Source organism: Typopeltis vanoorti, chromosome 5 (assembly GCF_054136105.1).
Source record: "Typopeltis vanoorti isolate ZY-2024b chromosome 5, IOZ_Tvanoo_1.0, whole genome shotgun sequence".
NCBI classification, from domain to species: domain Eukaryota; kingdom Metazoa; phylum Arthropoda; class Arachnida; order Uropygi; family Thelyphonidae; genus Typopeltis; species Typopeltis vanoorti.
Genome location: NC_143553.1, coordinates 60,393,554 through 60,416,612, shown reverse-complemented (window position 1 = coordinate 60,416,612; position 23,059 = coordinate 60,393,554). Strand labels below are relative to the sequence as shown.

Below are 23,059 nucleotides of genomic sequence, written 5' to 3'. Positions count from 1 at the left end.
ACAGCTGTGGTAAACTTCAGGATCATGCTGTTGGAGAAATTCAAAAGTGGCATGTTTAATGGAAGAGAGCAAAGTAGATGCCTTTTTTTCATCAGCTAGGCTATTTACATTGAAGAATGCTTTGAGCTAAGAACCAATGAGATGATGGCAAAAACTTGCAAAAATCAGGCATAATATATTATCAACATGTATAAAGTAATTTAGGCAAGTACGATCCAAATTAAAAACTTTCCGGCTAATAAGAATATAAAGTAGTTTTTGTGATATGGATAAAATATCTTAACGATATATTGAGCTAATGTAATGTTCTATGTTTTAGGTATTGAACATTAAATAAATGTTAGATAACGGAGGTAGATATAAATTTTTGAGTTTGTCGTTGCTTGCCAAAGTAAATGGACTAAAGTTTCTTGGCGGAAAGGCTAATAATAATAAATACCCAATTTAACAAAACTGAGTACACTGATTATGAAAATGTTAGGTGAACAATTTGTAACGCGCAGTTTTTTGTTAACCCATAATTTTTAATTTGTATTCAAATTACAGGAACTTGCTTATCGTCTGTTATACACTAAAATGTGAACGTTATTTCAGTTAGATTAGACTTAGGCTTATGTTATGTTATGATCCATGAAAAACCACTATAAGAAAAATGTGCAAAAAATTAAAAAAAAAATATGCTGACTTTAAATTCGTAAAACTTTTTTTTCTAGCTTATTAAACCAGGAAGGTTCTTCTCAGTAACTATTGTGATCTTTCATTCTTTTTTTTTTTGTCTTGAACTCTCCCAGCTCCATCCAGTATTCCAATATCAGCCGTCTTTATGTTATTCTCCAAGTAGCCACCATGGGCTTCCTATATTTATCCTTCCCCCGATCTCATCTTAAATGTTCGTTGAACTATTATTTATTGTATTCTTCTCATAACTAAGCCATCTATCCACAAGTCTCCATTTCGTTAAGCTAGGTTAGTTGCTGATTATGTTGTCGATATTCTCTTACATGTCCAAATACTTTTGTTGAGTATTTTGCACGATTTCTTTTCCAATTTTTACTATGCTTAGTACTTATGTTACAAATTATATTTGCAGGAAGCAGCATTGTTAAATTTCTGGTTACCAATAGTAAAGTGTTTTCATTTTGATTACTGTTCTACATACGTTTTAAATATTCATCTTTTAATCTGATTCGCATTGTAGTCAGCAGCAGCTGTTTAAAGTTTTCTGAATATTATTGTAATATCTTCAGCATTTTCTATAGCTATGCAAATATCATCTGCTCATCCTAATACTGTTATCCTGATCCTAATTTTAAACTTCTATTTTTCATTTATAATTTCTCTGATGCATTTATCCTAAAACTAAATTAAATAGAATGGTTGAAAGGGCTTCTTGTTCCAATCCTATCTTAGTAGTGAAAGGTTCAGATTTAATTCCATTAGCCGGTGCTGTGGTTAAATTGGTTAAAAAATTGATTAAATCTTGTGAGGTATTCCGAGTTTAATAATCTTCAACGGCGTTCACTATGAACACTTGTTTTTAAAAATCTATAAATAAAAATGGATAGACTGATTGCTTTCCTATTTTTATCCCTGTAATATGGGTTTTAATGAAAAAATATTATACGTTGGGACCTGTTTCTTCGGAATCATGTTTGATATTCACTTGCATTTTATTCAGCAAATGGCAAGATTATTTATAGAACAATATTTTGAAAAAGTAGCACGTAGATAGAAAATATATTCCTCTGTAATTTTTAGTTTCATTTTTACATTGCGTAGAATTTTTACTTGTTTTTTGACGGTTTCCTTTGAGATATGCAGAACATTAAGAACAAGTTTCCTAAAATTGAGACAAATGAAGCCAGCGATTTCTTTAAAAGTTGGGAATATTTTCAATCTAGTCCTAGTGGACATTGTGGCTAGGTTGTATCACATGGTAGTTTTCAAAACACCAAAACTACATTCTATCACAATAGAATGTAGTTTTGGTGTTCATCTCTTCGTTTTGTTGAGGAACCTGTCTGGTCAATGATAGTTTTTTAGAATTACTACGTTCCATTCGTTGCCTGTTGCTGCCATGCCTCATTTTATTTTCAGTTTTAATAAAAGAAGTAACGACTCTATAAATAACTACATGTAAAAAGTACAAAATAAATAAAATTACTTTTTAGCCCATCTACATACTGATGTTCTGTAGGGCTGCAACCTTTCATAGGTGGGCCATACTTCTCGCACGAGTAAATGTAATTTTTCCTCGTGATTGGGACGGACTCTCTAATTTAGAAGTACATAAACATCGGAATTTTACATGCATTAATCACATCAGAAAAAACAACTCAAGATGAGCATTAATAAAAAATTATTAGCTTTGTGTCGTAACGAAAAGATGAAGCAAATCTTTGAAAAAAAAAAATCCTTGCAATGCTATAACGAAGTAGTGATGCTTCGAAGTCTTAATTTTGAGCCTTCAGAATTCCCATTTATAATAAAAATAACGTCTTACATCCACCCACCTGCCCGGTTGAAAACAAAATCAATTTTAATATGTTAGAAACCTTCCAATGTTTTTTCTTAATTTTTATATTAAAATTTCACGAATAAAAATTTCCATTTTAATATATCCTCCTAATGCATTTTGCTCTCTTTCAAATAAAGGTAAATATTGCAAACATTTACTGGATTTTTACAGATATTCGAACTTCATCTCATTTCTCGTATAATACTGAATGGGACATCAAGATTAAAACAAAGTCCATTCGTTATAGATTAATGGACTGAATATCGTCCGAAACACAATTTAAGGATCTATGTTTATGATAGTTATCGGCTAAGGTCCTGCTATAGATTTCTCTAACATCATTCAAGATACTGAATATAAATCGATAAACTTTCGAAGTCTAAGTGATGAATAAATTCATATTCGACATTTAGATAAAATTAATCTATTTGAGCAACATTTTCCCCAATATGACTAGGTGATCTATTTTTTCTGAGTTCTTGTAAGTTGCATAATATCTAGTCAAAGTCCGATATATCGGACATGTTTTTTTTTTTTAATTATCACATTCTAAATGGAAAGCGCGTTTTATTGTTTTCACGATCGATCCTTCTACCGACTCCTCTGTTCGATTTTTTTTTTTTTTTGCTCAATATTTTTCCTAGTAAAATCATTTCTTCCTTCTCTCCCCCATGTATTTCTCAAGACCTTTAATTATAAATATCTCTGTGTAACCGTTGTCATAGATACTGGCAACGCTGATAATTCTCATAATGTGGTTACCAAGGAGATGAGATTAATGTTATGTTTTCGTTGCACATCGCCATTATTGATATTGCCTTTTGGCCATACTTCTCGCACGAGTAAATGTAATTTTCCTCGTGATTTGTACGGACTCTCTAATTTAGAAATACACAAACATCGGGATTTGACATGCATTAACAAACTACAATTTTAACATGGAATAAATGAAAATGTTTCGAGCGAAGATGAGAATTTAATAATAAATCGTGAATTATAACCACAACCGTAGCGTGATATCCTAACAAGATGAAATGCAAATGAAATGCACTATTTATTGTCATGAATTAAGAAAAGAACAGAAAAGGCTTTAACTGGACAGCTACTAAAAGAGGGGGTACACGTAATGTGGTCTTGTATCCATTTGTTTTGCTCTTTATACCAAATTCGAAGCCTTTTAGACCCTTTTATTCAATTTGATTTTCATAGCGATCGAAAATTCATTACTTCCAAGTGATTAATAGCTGCGATAGTCATCAAGATCTTGATGAGATTCAATAGTTCGAAACGGCTGCTAGTTCCTGATATCGTTCTTATTCTAGCTTCCTTGTGATTTGCTATGTCCACTTTTGTTTTCTGTTCAGTTTACAGCTTATCAAACGTTTTTTAATATTAAGAATTACCTTAAAAACACTCAATTTTTAAGAATAAAGTCTATTAAATTATTTGATTTACGAATTAGATTTATCTCTACTGCGCATGTTTCGATTTGTACAAGAAACCAAAAAGCGTCAAAAAATATTCCCTCTTATTCGATGTTCTACGATGGAAAAATATCAGTTAATATACTAAATAAAATTAGTAAACGAAATAAGATCGTTTGGTTAGCATACTGCATTTTCGCTAGCTAAAAACAATTTTGTTTGATTATTTACAAAATAATCAAATGCATTTGGGAAATTCTTTTGTGTTCTTATTTATTGTAAATGAGGTAATTGAGCAATGAATTGTAGCACTTAATGCATGCAATTATAGTAAGAAAGATTTCTAAAGACAACCTCGACTTCAATGTTTCTGTCTTTTTATTTGTAGATATCTTCGAAGTAAAATAGTCTCGCGTGGCCCATTATAAGTAACAGGCCATTTAGCGGATCCTTTATTGAATAGTAAACTATTTTATAGTCATTAAGTAAAAACAGTGCAACATTCTGTCGTAATTTGAGGAACTTTAAAATGTACAATAATGGCAAAACGTGAATAATTAAAGTATCAATCTAGCGCTACCCAAGACAATAGAAATGTAATTTGGCTTTTAGTATATCTTCAGCTAGTGGCGAAATTTCGGACGCTTTGAATAATTTTTTTTCTCGCTTTTAAAAAAGCATTAAAATATGGGGGGGTAATTATATAAACTCTTATATAAATAAAAATATAAATAAATTCTAAAACATCAGATGGAATTCAGTGGGTTTTTCCAAAATCATATTTGTCCTATATATTTATTTATTGTAAAATTATACAAGGAGTTGTCGAAAAGTTTTAGCGTGGTTCTATAATTTAGAGACGCTTTAAGACCGTTTTACTGACTTTGGCTGTATTATAGATGAACTATATAAAACTGCTTTACATTATACATGACACTATCTATGCAATACTTGAACTGGGTTTTTGTCTATTTACTACTATCCTTCACGTTTCAGTGTAATGTGCCTTAAGTTCTATATACAACTTCGCAAAATATGTAAAGCTTATAAAATATTGAACAAACAATTGGTGATGACTTCTTTTCGGGAAATCGTGTCCCAAAAACGGAGAATGTTATAGAGTGGTTTAAAAGTACACTCGAAGACCAAGGTTCGTGCTAGTTTTTTCGATCAAGAAGGATTAGGTTGCGCGAAACGTTCCAAATAAGCAAACAGCCAATGATAAATATTGCATTTTATTAGTTGGATACTCTGACATCTACCCAGCTCTAAAGTATCTAAATAGATACTCTGGCAACCCTGCTCTATAAACCAGACATGACACTTTTATCACTTCACTTCGGATCTCCAATAAGCAAGATTGTGGTCTTAAACCAAACGACGAAATCCACCTAAACACATTCACAAACATTCATTCCTCAGTTGGATTGAGACTAGCCGCTACCTATCGGTTCGAGACGGAAATACTACCACACCGGCAAGCTTTTCTCATACATATCTATGCAGATTTCATTATATTTGCGCGATGAAGAATGTTATTACACACCATTCTATTAGCTAATGAAATTCTCTATCAAATTTTGCTTATAAGTTAGTGAAAAAGCGTACCGATAAAACAAATTCAACGAGTACGTTGAAAAAGAATTTATTATTCACTTCTGCATTAAAGCCAAAATGCATGTATCCTACTGCTTCGATTTATTCGTAAAGTACGAGGTCGAATTAAAAAAAAAAAAAAAACCGAACTCGATTTTTTTTAGATGGAGTCACTTCTTCGCTGCTGCCACATGGCGAACATATCACTTCACGAGCCTCGTGCCGTGTGAATTGAAATTTCATTCCTCTCAGAAAATTTATTAAACGTGGAAGAACTGTTACAAAAATAGTTTAGAAATGTTTCTTCACACGGTTAGAAACGTTGGGATACGCATATAGAATTATATAAAACCAGGAGAGTACTTTGAAGATAACTGTATTGACTAAATATTTACTGTCAAATTGAATTACTGTTATAACGTAGTGTCTGGAAGAAAATTACAATACTTTCTGTGCAAATAGTTTCTTCTGTTGATTTAAAAAGTTCAGTGTAATACTAATATAAGCGTAATAATTAAGGCAAATCTAGATTGTCGATACCTGCAAGAAAAAAATAATCTTTTTTTTTTTTTTTTTTTAAATATATTTTTATGGCAGTTTACAATTTATCAATGGCTATTTTCATTTGTCTTTTATTTGATCCATGAAAAGTTGTAAACCTATAGTATGTTAGTGTTTTGGGTGGGCCAAAGAGTTTTCCTTTTATTTATTTTTAAAATTTTTACTTAATTCGGAAGCTCTGCTTCAGAAATCAAACATGGAACTTATTCAAGCCACTTCAGGACTCCAATAAACTGAATCTGTCTCAAGCGAGACAATGAAATTCATCTCTCGCGTAAATATATCCACAGACTGTTGGTTGAAGAACTAGTACGCAAACCCGGGTCAACTAGGCCACCATATGGTAGTATTGCACGGCACGTTTATTTAGTAAGTACTTAGCTTTTCAGTTTTGAAACTGTCATTAATATTAATTACTCTATTTGTGTACATGCAAATATAACCGAAGGACGAAACCATACTCAGTGACAGAATGAGATCTACATTTCATTAATATTTCATTATTATCGGAAATGCAGTTTTAGCCATACTTTTCCCATCAACTAAACTTCCAAACCTCTAAATATTATGGGTTTATTTAATACATTTTATAATTTTTTATTACATGTCGACTTATATTGTGATCCATTTTAATGAAGGTTTCTTATTCTATTTTTAATTCACTAATCTTTTCAACGCACTAATCATGTGCGTTGAAATATCACTCTTTCGTTTTTATCCAATTCAACAGAATTTTTGTGACGTAAGTTGGACTCGTGAAGAACATCTGGGAATAGTAGCACGCATCGTTGCTAAATGTGGAACCTATTGTTGTCATGGAAACGTAAGATCACGTTCATCTGTAACAAACGAAACTTATATATATGATAAAGCGAGAGAGGGAGGTAAGCCTACCTGTTCTTTATTATATACAGAGATAAGCCAACCAGGATAGCAGAGCGAATAGTCTTTGCTTTGCTACCAGAGGATTCAAATCCCACTGGGGCGTAGTTTCATCACCTCGTGTGAGATCACCACCTTGCTTATCGGAGAGCTGGTCTTTTGAAGTGATCATATTGCATCCCTTGAGCAGAATTCCTGGATTATCTCTTATTTTTACCCCCCCCCCTCCTGAATATAGTATTGGTTTCCAACGTTGCACGGATGGGAATGCCGTAACAAAGAATTCTGTGCAAGTCACGAAGTTACTTCAAGCACATTTATACAGTTTTTTCCTATTGATAAGCTTCAGATCGTCAATGGATTACCATGATTTTCTTCACAATCATTTACTTGAGAGACTATTAATGTGATAGTGGAAATTTCTAGCAGTTTTTGAATATTTTCCTAGCTTCTCTCATTTTTTTTGCGTATCTAAAAATTTTTTATCTGCCCAATGACATCCAATTAGAAATTTTCTAAATATCTGACTATGCCGAAAATTTTATGTTTTTAATAAGTACTTTAGTAATATGAAAATGAGTGGAGACCTGAACTGACCTCTTTAAAGACTGACCGTTCACAAAATTTTGTCACGACCTGTGGCGGCTCGTGGCTTGAAATCGTGGGGGTGCTGCAACTTTCGAAATATTTTGAATAAAATATCAAAATTATGGTAAAATTTTAAAAAAATTAAACATGAAAAAATAGTTTATTATCGATCAAATTATACAGTTTGGTATAATTTAAAATTACTTAAAAATAAAATATATTCTTCTTGTTTTGTTTCGAGCGAAAAAGTGAATAACTTTCTCCTTGATGTTTGTATGACTGTTGAAGAATTTGTAGTTCACTTACAGTCACAGAACTTATTTCTTGAGGTTGCGTTTCTGAGGTCATAATTGTCAATAACCCCAATAATGTTCTAAAATAAAAACTAACAAATGTTGTCTTTAATTGTAGTGTCCAAATATTTAAAGAGACGGAATAAACACGATAAGCACTACGAACACCCTACTACTGGCGCAAACTGCATATAAACAACAGTGGAACTGCGCGACGGATAGTGCCCCATTACGCTAATAGCTCGCATCTCACTATGACATGCGCGTGTAGCAATATGACACTTTGGTAAACACAGTGCTGCTAGCGTCCTTCGCCTCCTAAGTGCTACAAGATAGATTTTTATTATTTTTTATACAAAATAAGAGAATTGTATAGGATTATTGATGATAAAATTAAACATTACAAACAAATATAAATAAATTAATTAATATATTTATATATATCGAGAAAAATTGGGGGTGCTGCAGTTCCGTAGTGCCTATGCAAGAGCGATCAACAATGTCCGAAGAACATCTTACCGATTTATCAATAATATCAATGAAAAATGGTATTATTGACATCTGGTTGTTGTGGGGTGTTTTTTTTTTTGTGTGTGTGAGATAACTGATTATTATTTTTTTTTTTTTTTTTTTTGAGATGATCTATTTTTATGTACGCATATGTATATCTTGTATTTATATACTAAATAATAAAAAAAATTCTAGAAATTAATGTAATTTTAAGTTGTAAATTTTATTTTATGGAGCGCTGAAATATAACTTTGAAGAAAGGCGCCTCTTACCCACGGGGTTAGTTTAGAGAGAGAGAGAGGGGGGCGGTCATTTCTGGAAATTGTAAGGAGAGTATGAACAAGGGAGTAAGGGACCGGTTTTTTTTGCATGGAGTTGGAATGCATTGCCCGAGAGTGAACATATTTAAGGCACGGTATGACAGAATTGTAACAGTGGGACCTCCCACGATGAGTCTTTGACTACGTGGAGGTTTTTTTATAATAATAATAATGATGATGATGATGACAACGAGAGTTCGATTGAAGTATATTTCAGTCTTTGTTGCATGGCAAGTGTAGCAATAATTCAAATTAAGTCACGAAGGGATTCAAAATATGACTAACTCATAAGTAATAAAATAAAAAAAAAACTCCAGGTTCTGTATTTTATTATAACAAAAAAGCATAAAAGTAATTAAGAAATAAAAAGTTATTAAGTGTTTCGCGACTTAGAGGCGACCCTGCATAATGTTAGACTAGCTTGATTGCAGTAGGGTTTTTCCACCCCTAGTTATTCATCTCACACATGGATAAATCGAATAGTGAACATAATGCACTTGACAGACAAAAATATTATTAGTGAGGCAGCTGACGTAGTATGTAGATGGAATATTAAGTAGTGTAGAATAGTGTTTCTTAAACTCTGAGACTACGGAATCCTGCTTAAAAATATTTATTTTTCACTTTTCTGCTGGAAAGTTTTCATAAAACCCCGAAGGGAATTATGACAATGAACTGTTACCTCAAAATATTTTAATGGAAATAATAGAATATATTATTAGAATAAAAAGAATTTAATATAAATACTTGAATGTCATCATTATACGTATATCAAGGATTTAGGCCTAGCATGGTCTGTTCCGGCCTTAGAAGTCATCGTTGAATCGTTTAAGAGGACGTCCTGGTTTTCTTTTTCCTAATGGCTTGTTTTGATAATCTTTCTGTTTTCATTCTTTGAACGTGTTCCATCCATTTATGTTTATATTTTTTAATTTTTTCTATTACTGGTTCTTGGTTTAATTCTTTCATAATATCTTCGTTTCTTTTGTGATCAAATAGGGTATACTTTGCAGTTTTTCTCATAAACTTCATTTCTGCTGTTGTTAATCTTTGTTTGTCTTTTTGTTTTATTGTCCAGATTTCGCTTCCATACATTCCACACCAGTAAGGCTACTGTATTGTATACTTTTAGCCTGGTTTGTTTTTGAACTAGGTTTGGTTTAAATATAGAGTTAATTACTCCTGTTATTTTTAAATATTTTGCAATTTTTACGTTTATATCTTTTTCATTTTCATATGTGATCATACATCCTAGGTAGTTAAATGAATTCACCTGTTCTAAGATCTTGTTATCTAATACTATTTTAGTTCTTGCTGGATCTTGTCCTTTAAAGGCCATAGTTTTTGATTTTTCCGTTGATATTACCATACCATAATCTTTGGATATCTCATTTAGATTTAAAATAGCTTTCTGTAAGTTATCTTCAGAATTTGTAATTGTTATTTGGTCGTCTGCAAAGAGGAGAGTGTTTAAGTTAACTGTAGGTGAAAGTTTAATTCCTTGATGTAAATGTTTACTCCATTTTATTATTATTTCATTTAAGTAGATATTAAAAAGAGTTGCTGAGAGGGGACATCCCTGTCGGACCCCTTGGTTTATCTCTCTTGTATATGATAGCTCGTGATTTAATCTTATTTGTATTTGATTATTTTCATATATACTTGTGATAGCTTTTAGGATATTATTTGGTATTTGTCTTTCTTTTAATATGTTAAATAATGTTTCTTTTAACTTTGTCAAATGCTTTTTCAAAGTCAATAAATGCAGTATGTGTTTCTAAATTATATTTTCTTCTTTTCTCTATTATTAATTTTAGGCAAAAGGCTAGGTCTATACATGATCGTCCTTTTCTAAATCCATTCTTTACCTCTAGAATATAGTTTTTGGAATATTTCATTAGTTTGTTATTTAAGATTCTGCTATATATTTTGTAACAGGAATTTAGTATACTGATACCTCTATAGTTTTTATGGTCATCTCTATTACCTTTCTTAAAGATAGGAATCACAATTGCTTTTTTCCATTCTATTGAGGGGATACGAGTTGAATAAATTTTATTTAAAAATAATAAGTCTTTCTTTGAATCTTGTTCCTGCGTATTTATATAGTTCTGAACCTAGCTTATCTTCTCCAGGTGATTTTCTGTTTCTTGTTTCTTTCAGGCTGATTTCTAATTCTTCTTCAGTTATTTCCTTTTCATTTTCGTTAATTGTTTGCCAGTTGTCTTTTTTAAAATATTTGTCTGTCCACAGTTCTGTGTAGCAATTTAGAAATTCTTCTAATTTTAATTCAGTGTTTAATTTTGTTTTCTTTGGTATCTGCATTTAGGTGTTTCAAAATCTTATATACATGGAGACTTATTTTATATAAATCATGTTCTAAATTAGAAACAAATTTATTCCATGATTCTCTGTCTTTTTCTGACTTCTCTTTTAACTATGGCTCTTATTGTTTTATATTCTATTTCATCTTCTAATCTTTTACTGCTTAACCATTTGTGATAGGCTTCTTTTTTCTTTTTAATTATTTCTTTGATTGTATCATCCCAGATCTTCAGTTTTTTTCTTTTATTAAATTTTTTGGTCTTTTCTAAGCTTTCATTTGCTGCTGCATTTAGTATTGTTTTTATATTAAGCCATTCTATTTCCATTTCTTCATTTTGTTTTATTTTATCTATATATATATTGGTTAATTCTTCGTTCATATAGCCATTGTACATTTGTGTCATTCAATACTCTAGTTTTATGAACAAATGTTTCAATTTTTTCTTTCTGTTCTTGTTACTTGTAGCCATTTAGGTGATAATCTTAATTTTATTTTAACAAGGAAGTGAATGTCAAATTACATAATATTACAAATAATAAAGTAACATGACTGATCAAGAAATAAGTAAGTTAAATAGAAATTAGTATTTTCCCCATTCACTGAATTTTTTTTCCAGAAACTGTATCTAATACAAAAAAAAAAACTACATGAAATACAAAGAAATTATGAAAGAATTAAACAAGGAATCAGTAATAGGAAAAATTAAAACAGAAAGACAACCAAAACAAGTCTTAAATTACAAACCATTTGGTAAAAGAAACCAGGATGTCCTTTAAAGAGATTCAACGATGACTTCTCCTGATAAGGGCGGAACAGGTCACTCTGGGCCTGTTCTGGCCTAAATCTTTTTAAAGGTTTATAATGAAATCTAATAACATGTCAAAAATACGCTAACGTATTCGCTTTCGCTCTCCAGCCAAAAGGCTGCGGGTTCGAATCCCGCCCTGGGCATGGATGTTTGTGATTGTCTGTGGAAACATTAATGATGGTGGTCGGCGGTAGATGACGTTGGTGTTATATGAAGGTTAGTGGAGTAGTAAGACAAAGAGTTGTAGAGTAGATGTCCTCCCTCGATGAGTCCTTGGACTCCCTGGAGGTGTGATATAATAATAATAATTTAAAAAAAATACGAAGGTGTGCTGAAAAGTTGTGATAATCACCACGAAGGAATTAAAGTAAAACCTCCGTGAGATGTTTATGAGAACTTTTCATCGCCCCCTCCTATCTGTATACGCTGGGAAATCCACTTTATGTTCAAAATAAGTCCCACCAAACGGTGGGATCACAAAAATTCGCCAGTAGGTTCGTTGTAATGCTTCCCTCCACGGTAATCTTTAGTAAAAGGCGAAAGCTTTAATTAAGTAAAGCTCTCTCTATAAATTAGACGATCCCGAAAGATCGCCCAACTCAGCGTTGTTCCACTCAGTGACAAGCTCACCCCATCACCGAGAAATACTTCTCAGCGTTGGCTCTATCCAATAGCAGGCTCACCCCCACCACCAGACAGAGTCACACAATCTTAGCGGCGGCCCCTCTCACTACGAGCTATGAAGGGAAACTTGAGCAATTGAATTGAGATACACATTAGCCTGATGTCACGAGGGAAAAATTTCCATATAACATAAACTGGCATAATTGTGGAGGTATAAAATTAGTCATTTTTTATACACGTATTTTTTATCAGATTAATATATTAATAATTGGTAAATTTATAAGTGATGCGCAGGTATGACTTCCGATATCTGTTAATTTGATATACTGTGCTATGATTCCTGATTTCAATACAGCATTAACTTACAAAAGGACAACTTACGAAACTTTCACAGATTCTACAAACATTCGGCTTAGAAATAATGTTAGATTTAATATTCATTTTGCGTATGTAATTTTACATCGCTGAAGTGAAGCTGTATGGCTTTTAATAATAGTAATTTAGTCTTTTATTAATAGACAATTCGGCTGATCCAGAGGTAGTCCAACACTAGGGCAACTCGTTGCAAAGGTGGAGAAAGCTACACATATACTGAGGTTGCTAAGATTCCATTCACATTCAGATAACTTTATTACAGTATGTTGTTATAATTGTTCTATTTTATTATTAGTTATGGTTGTTAATCTCTTACTGTGCCTAATTTATAAATTAAACTTTATCATAGGTATGTATGTGTAAGAAAAAACATAGTGTGTATATATAGGGTTCGGTAATATCCGCGGGGTGTCTTGGAACGTATCCCCCACGGATAAGGGGGTCTAATGTATCTTTGGGGGGGGGGGTTGACCGCGGATAAGGGTGGGGCACTACTATATATAAAGTATACAATAGTAATGTACATAAATATATGCAACAATAATATAGATTGAGTATAAAAAGAATATTGTGTTCTGATATTGTAATATATCATAACGGAAATTTAGTTCACGATACTAAATTTAAAAGAAGGAACTTTCAGTTTTTTTTTAATTCAACACACCTGATTAAAATTCAAAAATTCGAACTATTCTTATATTTTAATCAGAATATTACAGAATTTTCTAGCGTTTCCAACATATTCAAAAATGTACTGTCTAACTGAGCATTTGCTCAAACTGAGAAAGCATTCACAACTGACTCTGGTAACTCATTCTAATCTGAAAAATGTGCATAGAGATGATATTGTTTACGGGAGCACTTTTAAGAGTGGTAAAACCGAAGTCAGAGACAAGCATCAAAATGACCAGCGAGCGAACGATATATAAGAGTCGTAATGACGATATGCTGATGAAGATGGGTCGTCGCATCACCACTCGCGAAATATGAAGGACAGTCGATATTGGAAAACTAACGATGATGATGATCATCAACGACCTCGGTTACAACAAGGTTTGGAAACGAAAAAAAAAAAAAAAAAAAAAAAAAAAATCAGCTAACGCCTTTTTATTCCCGTATATACGGGAGTAGGCGAGGCCATTTAGCCCTATCTAACTTTTGGAGACTGAGTGGGCAGTTCAATCTCCACTGGTACCCAATCAGAGACAGATGGCCCAAGGCTATCACTAATTAAGCGGTACGCAGTGAAGAGAGGCGGCTCAAATGTGCCGCCATCTCGTGGTCTCTAACCCTAACACAATATATTTAATGTCTGAAATAATGTGGGTTCTACGGTCGATTTTCTTGAATTTACAGGACGAAAAACCCGAGTTTCCGGAAGGAAAAACCTGCTTGCCCGTGCCAGAGATCGACTAACTCGGGAACCGGTCGAAAAAAGGCTTAGAAAAATTTCCTCTAGTCGCCGACTAGACTCGAAACCAAGACTTCCTTCGTGCTGCCTAGCGCGGTGGTGTGCAAACGCCACATCCACTGAGCTACACGATGGTTCCTAAAAATTGCCAGTGGCGGCTGGTGAAAATTTTAAGTGGAGGTGCTGCATAAAAGTTTCGTATCTCTCAGAAATAACGCGCGCAAGCATACGATACACTGACCAAACGAGCAGTGTCGGAATGACTTGTAATGTGCAATCACAAGCGCAAACGATTATCGTCGAGTCTGGCTGCGATTGGTCGAACGTGCTAATTCGGACACTGCGTTAGATCGCAGTGTTTGTTTCGTAATCTAAAGCGTTAATCGAACAATTCTAATTATTAACTATTCAATCAATGTCGAAACATAAGCTCTAACCTTTAACATGTTGTATTGCATTTATATAATGTTGTAAGAATTGTTATTAATTATAAACACAAACGAAATTTAAATATTTCATTTTTTCCTTGGGGTGCTGCAGTGTCGTACGAGCCGTCACTGGTCACGACTGAAAATCAAATAAAATTATTATTAGTAGAAGTAATAGACCTCCGGGGAGGTCATACATCACCCAAGATTACTCCAGAGATACTGAAAGATCGATGGTTAGACACACCACTCTTTGTACCACCCTTGTGCAATGGGATTATCATATTTTATTTCCATTCCCGTGGAATCTTTCCTGGACTAAGACTCAAATTATACGAACATGTCAAGGGCCTAGCCGGTTCTGCTGAACGTTCCTTTAGCTGATATCCCATCTCTTCCAACTGTCGAATTCGTATTCAGGTTATGCAGCAGCTCTAGAATCTCTTCCTGGAACCTACCTCTCTCTCCATTCAGTGTAGGTAGCACTGTGCACCATGTCACATACAAGGTTGATAGATCTTGGTGAAGTGAGCACTCTTTATTTGAACAATTGCATCATCTTCCGATAATAGGTGACCATCTGCATTCAGTAAAGTGATTCTTCCTCATTCATTCTTTCTTCTACTTGGCACAGCGATAAAATTCTTTTGGGTTATCTTTGCCTGCACAGCCAGTTTCTTTTCATACTTCAAGTTGGCTTTCTGTACAATACTCATGACATCTCTGTCCTATACTTTATAAATTTCATAACTCTCACGATATTCCTTACACATCTTCTTACGGATCTCTTGTTTAATGAGATTGCACATCCATTTTGACTCCCATTTTACATGTTCTTCGAACTCTATGGACACATTCCGATTCAGCATCATTTAAGTATCTTTTCAAAGCTCCCATGCACTGCCGATATCCTTCCCATTCAACAACTGATACGTACTCGTACTGCAGAACCAAAGATCGTCTTCACCTGAGTTTGTCATAATTTCTATTTCAGCATGTAACCTGTCTTGATTGGAACATACATATGCAGAATACTCAGTGGAATTTGCATTTATCTTTCCGGTTTAGTACGGGATGATTACTGCCACCTACTGATATATGATGACAAAATAATAGGTTTCGGTAAAGACTGTTTTGAAAAACAACCTTGAAAAAATTGTCCTTAATACTCGTGGTTTTTAAATAAATTACGCGAATTGAATTTATACACTCGTTCCTGGGAGACGGAGAAATACTGCACTCTCCAGTTCATTCTTTTCATTCCACTTCATAATATATATATATATATATATATATACAACCCCCACAGAAATGAATTCTTCCCGAGCCCCTTTTTTTTAATTATGAACTACAAAAGCCGTCGGCACAAACGAAGTTCAATTTAATATCCCACTTAAATGGTTATGTAAAAAAAAAAAATGCACAGACACAATTGTAGTAATGATCCACGCATGCGTGAACGAAAAGTAACAAATAGTCTCGCTTTTAATGACTTAGCAAAAGAATTACATTAAAAACAGCTTCTGCCATATCTACGTAGTGAATGATTTTCATGAAACTTGTGGAACAGCGAGATAAAGCTTTTTTTTTTTCCATAGAAGTAACAGGCTGCGCTTACAGAATGGCGTTGTCATGGTAACGACATGTTGACAGCAGCATTGGGGTTCACAGAAAGTTAGAGAAGTCTGTGCTCAGGTGTAGGAAAACTGCACAGAAAAGCATGCTAACGTGAGGAAGGGTGTTATACTTTTTTTTTTTTTTTTGAAAGGGATGCTTCACGTATTTTATTGAAGTGCAGTATTTTTATAAAATAAACTGCGTAATTACAATAGTTCTGTTATTACGGAAGAGCTATATATGAAAAACTCATTCAAAGTAAACAATGTTGCTCGTACGTCAAAATCCTTCTATTTTGCATGCTTACACATCACCGTATCTCGCAATAAACTTAGAGATACAACATCCTTCCCATTCACACACATTAATCTTCCAGCAATTATTTTTAGGCACAAAGCAGAATACTCGGTGGAATTTGCAGTGTCTTTCCAGACAGAATATTTTATCAGGTTCCAAATGAATGTAATAATTATAGAACCGAGATGCATTCCCTTGAGTCGCACTCGAATATATATATATAAAATCCAAAAACGCTTCTAAAGGCGCATAATTTATACCGATTCTCTTAGGGTTTTTAATAGCTCTCGAGAGTTCGAACTTACTATCCACACTTAATTCTCTTGGGATGCAACATGTTCTAAATCAGTTAAGGAAGTTCAACCGGATTCCAAATCACACTGGGATCAAGAGAAATGAAGCTGCAGATATTGTAACAATATCGACTTCTTCCCCACTAAATGACTGCTTTTTCTTTACACAGCATAAGATAACCAATAAGAGAAAAATAACATCCCGCTGACAGAAACAAAGAAAAACAAGTGAGTTATTTGAAACGAATTTCATTTTAAATCACGCTATCAGTTAAGCATGCGCAGAGACAAAAGAAAATTATTCTTGCTGATCCCCGTTTACCTATTAATAACTACTGACTTACTTATGAGAGAGTATTATGATGTTTTTAACTACACATGATTTAAACAGAATGCGCGCATTTTATCAGTGAACACCATCTGTGTTTTCCGTAGTCACATACATTGTCAGATCCTCCTTCACACTAACAATTCACATGATTTCAATTTCTGCAGAGAAAACTAATTTGTGGAGTTTTTTTTTTTCTTATACTATTTTAAAATAAAATTAGCTTAACATTTTTAATACATGGTTAATTTCATTTAGACTATCCTAAGTATCTCGTCTCATTTAAACTCTTTTTATGGTAAATTTATGGCAACAGATGCCCAAGTTAAAATATTCAGAAACAACATAAATACCGTACATTGAAAGAATAATTGGAAAAGGCCTGAGTTTTATTCTCGTTAGGAATCTTTATATGGACTTTTTCAATCGAAGGTGAGTTAGCCAATCTCATACGGAGGTAGCAGGTTTTTTTCTCCCGGAAACTCAGGTTTTTCATCCCGCATACAGACAAATCGGCCCTTCAGAACACACGCAATTTACAGACAAAACATACTAGTTGTGGTGGTGGGCACTAGATGGCGCTGATGTAGATGATTGGTAGTAGAGGATCAGTGTAGTGGTGTAGACGGAGAGTTGTACAATAGGTGTCCTCCTGCGATGAGTCTTCGGACTCCTTGGAGGTGTCACGAATAATAATAATAATAATATCCAAGCACAAGCAGTGAGGCATAGACTGCTAATTTTCAACTACGATCAAGGAAAGAATTAATTTCATGTATAACTTGTGACTTTGTACTTTTAAGACCTTTGTTCGAATATCTTTGTCATTTAAGGCGTGTTTTTCATTTATTTTATTACATGATAATCAAAGTTACTTCTAATGATCAGAATTATCATAATTAGATGGAGAGAGAGTAAGAAAGAGCAAAAGAACTACCAAGCTAAGACGCAGTCGCGAGGACATCACTAGATTTGCTCTTCCGTTGAAAGTCATCAGAGTTTGACTGGTGTGTGTGTGTATAGCATGCGACGATACTTTCAACTGAAACTGACTTTGTTGGTTTCATCTCACAAAACTGGAAAACCAGCTGGAGTACACACTTAACAGACATAACACACATGGACTTAGTTGCTGCCAATTCCAGCCAAATGTTAGTCACAGATGCCATGTTTATGAATCTACGTTCACACAACAATCCGTATTCATGTGGATTGTTATGATTTTATGTGCTTTTATGCATTTCAAATGTAAATTTAACAGAAAATACTCAGCACGTAGAAGTTTCTGTTCTGTTTGAGTTTTTATTACAATTAGTTTTATGGTGTCCTTTCCAATTAGTACTGGAGAATACACTCTTAAAGAGCATAGTATACCGACCTCATAGCCTTAGTTGTAATTGTGAACCAAATCCATTCAATATCCAGATTGTGAGAATGAAAAATGACCATCCTGCTTGCGTATCGACAAAGATTTGTAACTTCTATCCTAACATTTATTAATTAACAGAATCAACACTCTTAAGCATTTCTTTTCCAAAAAAAATAAAAATAAAATAAAATGACTCCTCTAATTTGTTTTATTCCCTGCGGGGTTCTTTTAACCATAACTTTTTTGGAAGATCAGCGAGTATGTGATATCCAACCTTAGCAATCACTGATAGTTGAGTCCAAGGCTATCAGTGATTTCAATAGGTATCATGGGAGACTACAAGATGTCGGCAGACAGTTGCGGCCATCTCTTGATCCTGTATCTTGACAGGCTATATTTATTGTCCAAAACAGTGTGTTCTACGGCTGATTTTTTTTTTTTTTTTTTGAGTTGAGGAATTAAAACTCGAATTTCCTAGCACGAAAAACCTCATTGGCTGTGCCAAAAGTAAACGAAGTCGGAAACGTGCTGGAAAAAAAAAACGAAAAAAAAAAAAGTCTTGGTATACTTGAACAAAAAGAAGATCTAAGTTACCGGCAATGATTATACCAAGTATAATCATTGCCGGTAACAAACATTAGCTCGTATTATTTCCAGTTTTTTACACTGTTGAAAGAAAAGTCTAATTTACTTGAAACAGCTAAGTGTGTGGTGTGTGTGTGTGTGTGTGTGTGTGTGTGTGTGTGTGTGGAATAATTATGTGGAATAAAAGATATTCTACCTACAGTTAGCTTAATCTTCGTTTAATGAGCTGATTAAAATAAGGTATCGATTTTTGATGCAATATTGTCCGAGTTATTCTCTTCTTGTCGAGAAAAGACCATATTCCCGTTAATATGTTGTATTCGCATTCGTCATGTTACTGATGAATTACAACAAAACCGGGAAGAAACTTTCTACGTAAGTTTAAGAACTAATTCAGTTAACCCCATCTTTTTTTTTTTTTTACTTCGATTCTTATATTCTTATTTTCCTTCCTCCGAGGAAGGGTAATACATTTTTGAACAAAATAGTCTCAGGCTCGGTTGTTATCTGCACAAATACACAGAACAAAGAGTAACATACAGCATGCGTAAGTTCCTGAAGCTTATCAGCTGTAGATGCTAAGTTAGCACACTCTTAGACTTCAGTTTGCAGACGCTCGTATAAAATTCACGCTAGTATGTAACGCCAATAAACATCTAAGTAACAACAGTTCTCCATTTATCACTTCGTGCTGGGTTTGTTTTCTGCCGGAACGTTACTGTTATGGAAGAGGGCGGTAATGGCCCTCTGGGTATCGATCTGTAGAAGATACTCGTGGATATCTTGAATTACTAGAGGTTGATTGCTCCGAGTAAAATTACCATTGCGAGCTTAATAAAAACAAAGAACGGGTGCCTGTGTACAAAATGGTTGGAATTCTCTCTCTCTCGTTCCAGTGTTGTATGTAGATACTGTTGAAAAACATTTGTTTCATTCTATTAATTAACGAAAAAATTCGTCTTTTAAATGGTTGTTTTTTGTCTTTAAGCCGCGTGATTTCATTCTAGATTAATTACTGAACAATTTCCATTTACACAAGAAATTTTGATCGCCTGGAAAAAATTACTAATCTAACAGCATTCCTTCCATCAGTTGAAGCAATGTTAGCCTTGTTCTTCTCCTCCTGTTTTCAAGGAGGAGAAGAGCAAGGCTAACCAGGTGCTGATCTCAATCCTGTCGACAACCAGGATTGAGATCAGCACTTAAGGACATAAGTCATATCTAGAGCTTCGGTTTTTCTGAAAAAATCAAGCACTTTATAAGTCTGACTATGATATGGAACTCTATGACCTTTCTGGAGTTTTGAATCTGTAGGTTTGCCATTGTGCACGTACTATGGAGATTATAAAACATCATATCCCTTCTTAGTGACATCCAACCTTGAAAATTTTGTGTTGCATGACTGTTTGGATATTAGGACATATTTCCTCGTTCCAGCTTACATAAATGGTATAGCACCCTCCCAGATTTTTTTTTTATTATTGGAGGAGCTTGTCAACTGCAGAATATAATACCTAGACATTTCCCTCAGGATTCTCTGATTCTTATTCTTATTCCTTCGCTTTTTCAGATTTGCTGGTTCCTTTGAGTATTCGAAGCGCCTCTATACTGGAGTCAGAAGAATGTAATATGTCCTTTGGTTTGATTGGAAAAGACCTAAGTTAGAGTTTCATCATGTGTGTGTGTGGGGGGGGGGAACTCTTACGATTTCCATTCAAGACTAGTTAGTGTGTGCCTGTTAAGGAGGTGACAGAGTTTTTCTCCCGAAACTTGATTTTTACATTCCTTCATCATATGTGCAGCATAATAAGCTGTCCTTGTAGTCTTAAGAGTACTCTTGAGAAGAGTATACTTGTACAGCATGCGACATATTATTGATGAATTCAAAATCAAATTCCTTTAAGCTCTTTATTTTTATTGATCTAATCTGAACCCACGAGTCGAGACAGATCCAAAAAAAAAAAATCCTCTGAATTTGACTGACTGTTGAAATGCTCACAGCAGCTGCCCTCATCCTCCATTAGTATACTGACAGATGGCTGCGAGCACGTCTTACATACAACCTTACAGCTCTCCGAAGAATCGACACGTCGAAATCCTTTACGCTTAAATAAAGGATATTCCGAAGTGTAGTTTACTAATAATGACCAATATTTCATCATATATTTTTGCATTCGTTTGATATGAACTATAAATCTTTCAAATAAGCATTCTTTTACTGCATAAAAGAATAGACCCGATAAATTTTGTAACCTTGCTTTACTAGCTGCAAGAAATGCTGTTCAGTTTCTGTTCCCTGCTGAATCGCCATTCGGTCAGCTGGGACACTTCACACAAGGCTTTACATTGATCTACTCCTGGTTAAAAATATATTAACTCTTGGCTTCCTGGGCAAACTTAGTGCGAGGTGGGAAAACGAGGAGCTGAAACGGAGTTAACGCGTCTGGCTTCCTTTTCCGTGTTCTATCGATTGGCTCCCACCTGTGGCACGTTTTGGCAGTAGACGAATAGATTAGTAGCATTTCTCTTACTGCACTTGGGATAAAGAGCCAGCTACAGATGACGCAGTAGAGCCGCAACTTCGACCAAAACTTTGAAGGCGTTAAAGCGTGGTAAATTACCGTATAAATATTTAATTATTTCGTGTGTAGGGGATTTAGTCTTTCTCGAACACATTCCGTTTTAGTGATTAAATTAAAACATTTAAACATTATTGGAAATTTCTGCAGTTTTAACTTGATGTCTTGTGGAATTACGGAAATATTAAGGTTAATACCTTTTGGTGATAATCTTGTTTAATATGTGGTGATATTTAATGAACCTCTTTTCAGACGCTAAGATATCAAAGCAGTCAACGTATACGATGTAATACACTCAATAATTCCATACCTGATCTGACCAGGTCAGATGCTAGATTGTCAGAAGTTATTTGATCAATCAAAACAAAAGAAAAATCTCCATTCACTAGAGATCATGCATTGTGTCTTCAGATTCTAATTGATCTTCAGAACTATCTTCAGATTCTAATTGATCTTCAGAACTATCTTCAGATTCTAATTGATCTTCAGAACTTGAATACGAAGTTCTGAAATACGAATATGCAACTACAAGAATAAAAATGGAAACCGACCTGAAAATATTCTTACCACTTCTATAAAGCTTATTCTCTCAGTATGTTGCATCCAGTAACAATTATTCTGTAAATAAATGTCTGTCATCGTTAATCTAACAGACATATTTCTGAAATAGCACTGGTTTTTGAAATAAAATGTAAATACATTGTATGCATCGAGCGACATCTACATGCGTTAATGCTAAGTACAAGTTGGTTCGATTATAATCGCCAATGATGTTAAACACCTGAGTTGTCAGTGCTAATAAGAATATCATCCAGACTGTTGCACGACAACTTAGTATCGAGTGTGCGTCATAAAATATTTAAACCTTTTACGTGGTTGCACGTATTCTTGTTAGTTGTGAGTTGCGCGCCTGCTTGCTTGCTTGTCAGATTTGTCTAACGTCACGTTTTCCAGTAAACAACATTAAAACACATTTGGTGTAAGTGCAACGCATTTAGGACTCGTCACATGACGTCCATTATTATTTTTCTTCTTTAAAAGCGTTCTTCGCTGGTGTATTGTGTTAGTCCTTATTTAAAATCTCGAAATTGTTCATATTTCCAAGTTATGTTATCCTAGATGTCGAGTGTTTGCATATTTTTTCATGAATTCAAAAATATTGAAGTGAAAGCTTTTAAGTTCGAAATCTGAATGGAATTATTATTATTTTTTAAGTTTTCTCCTTCAAGTAATATATGCTACTATACAATATTTATTCTACGAATATAAATTACATACGGAAGAGACACAAATATGGTTATGAGGCCTTCACATATTTTTATTTACA

The 23,059-nt window shown here is 33.9% G+C and overlaps 1 protein-coding gene and 1 pseudogene across 1 annotated transcript in view; one reads left to right on the top strand and one right to left on the bottom strand.

Annotated features, from left to right (window-relative positions):
* LOC150106460 (A-type potassium channel modulatory protein KCNIP1-like) overlaps window positions 1-23,059 on the top strand; it is a 59,001-nt gene that overhangs the window by 2,156 nt on the left and 33,786 nt on the right. The gene's annotated exons all lie outside the window — the stretch shown is intronic.
* On the bottom strand, window positions 12,282-12,393 carry LOC150106461 (U5 spliceosomal RNA; annotated as a pseudogene).